Consider the following 2513-nt stretch of genomic DNA (forward strand, 5'->3'; position numbering starts at 1 on the left):
GCTTAACCGACTGAGCCACCCAGGCGCCCTGAGAAGTCAGTTTTTAAAAACAAAACAGGTGAAGCAAGGATGGCCAAATATTGATAATGAATTGGGGCAATGGATGTAGAGCAGCTCATTATATAATTCTGCTCAAGTGTGTATTTTCATAATAAAAATATCTTTAAACATATATAAATGTGAAACAGAGAAAACCATTATTTTCAACTTTGTGTACCTCCTGTCAGAATACTTTTGAAAGCACATATTTTTTTAAATAGTACCATATTGAATGCATTTGCTATTATATATTTAACATTATGTCATGAAGCATTCTTTAAAACATTGTGTTTTAACAAGTACATATGATGCATTGAGTGGATGTAACAAAATTTAATGGGGCATTTTCGGGTAATTTCTAATTTCTCACAAACATGAATGATCTTTCAGGGAACATTCTTGTATTGAATCTTGTAGCACAGCAATCTTTCCCTAATATAAAGACCTCAACGGGGATTTCCAGATAAAAACATGTTTAAGCACCAGGGGGAGCTGGTCACCTACAGGATCCCCACAGGCAGTTTTTGTTTTGATTTGTTTTAAAGCAAGCCCTCACAAAATTAGCAGCCGAGCCCATCTTGAACTTCCTATTTCAGCTTCATAAGATGAAAGTGTCAAACACCTGGCCATACAGCTCCTAAGCAGTGTCTGGTACCCAGTAACACTTAACAGATCCCCTGGACATATGCCAGTTACATGACTCTATCAATTTAGAGATCCTGTGCATAGAGGGAGGTGAGATGGGTGGTAGACATTCTTTCTTTATTACTCACTGGACAAGTTTCTTAGCCTACAGATGATTCTTTCTGGTGCATTCCTGTACATCCTCATAAGCCTTGGGGTTATTTTGACATTTTGATTGGCTTTGAGGACTTGATCAGAAGGAAACTGAGGGATGCCTGGCTGGCTCAGTCACTGGAACATGTCACTCTTGATCTCGGGTTTCTGGATTCCAGCCCCACAATGAGTGTAGGGATTGCTTAAAAATAAAATCTAAAAACAAATAAAAAAATAAAAATAAAGGAAACTGAGATGTTTAACAACTGACTTTCCTCAGAGATTGTGGAGATCCTAATTCAGAGTTCCTCAGGTCCAGATGCTGCCTCCAACTCCCATCCCTGAATAGATACACATTGGTCTGTCAGAAAAGGTGCTCTATTGGGGCGCCGGGGTGGCTTAGTCAGTTAAGTGTCTGACTTTGCCTCAGGTCATGATCTCGTGGATCGTGAGTTCGATGAGGCCCACGTCCAGCTCTGTGCTGAGAGCTCAGAACATGTAGCCTGCTTTGGGTTCTATGTCTTCTTCTGTCTCCCTCTCTCTCTGCCCGTCCCCTGCTGCTCTCTCTCTCTCTCTGTCAAAAAAAAATAAATAAACATTAAAAAAAAAAAAGGTACTCTAGGGATGACCTCCCAACAATTCAACTGGTCAAAGATGACAGTGGAGAAGGACAGAAGCACCAAGGCCAAGAGTAGAGGCAACACTACCTCCCTGCCCACCCCCAACAAATGAGGACAATTGATGTTTCTCAAACACATAAAATGCCATCACCTTCCATTCCCAAGCCCTTTCTATATGGACATGCACTGGCATTGCCTGGGTCATGTAGTTTAGATGAACATGCCCCCCCACCCCCCGCCCATGATCACGATTGGGGATGTAACCCAAGACCAGCAACCCTGACCCCAGTGACAGGTTTAAGGATGGCATATGTCCCACACAAGCCAACGAGAGCCCCACTCGGGACTTTTGCTCAAATTATGGAGAAAGAATTGCTGCTTTTACAGGGTTACTGACTTGGTTGTATAGCATCAGGTAGAAGAGCAAGTCCTTGAAGTTTGGACTTGAATTAGCATCCCCTCTTCATTACCTATTGGCTATGTAACCTTTATGAAATCCCTTAATATCTCTGAGATGTGTTTTCCTTATCTGTAAACTGGGGCAAGATAATTTTCTACTTTACAGCGTTGATGTGGGTTTCATATGATGTAACACATGTAAACTACTGGCACATATCAATCATTCCATGAAGTTTGTTGGTTATTATGACACCATCCTCAACCTGGCATATGAAGGCAGCAAGCTTCCATCTTGTTAAGCCTGTTAGTCCACAGTACTATTGCTCTCTCACCAAATATATGTGTATATTCTTTTATACTGTGTGTGTGTGTGTGTATAGTATCTTAATACTATAAGTATACTGTATATACTATATATATATATATATATATATATATATATATATATATATATATATAATCTTAATCAGATTGTGACCATACACCTGGGATTTGGGGGGGAAACTCCCAATATCAAGTATTTGATCCTGTTGGCAGAAAACAAGTAGCAGCTTCTGGTCAAAGGAACATACAGTCCCATCCATCATTGATAGGAAAGGACCATTGCTGCTGTTCTGGTCATGTATTTTAGGCCCTGCCAGGAGATAGATTTGTATCAGGCAGGCTTCAGTCAGTTGT

Source organism: Leopardus geoffroyi, chromosome E2 (genome assembly GCF_018350155.1).
Source record: "Leopardus geoffroyi isolate Oge1 chromosome E2, O.geoffroyi_Oge1_pat1.0, whole genome shotgun sequence".
Classification (NCBI taxonomy): Eukaryota; Metazoa; Chordata; class Mammalia; order Carnivora; family Felidae; genus Leopardus; species Leopardus geoffroyi.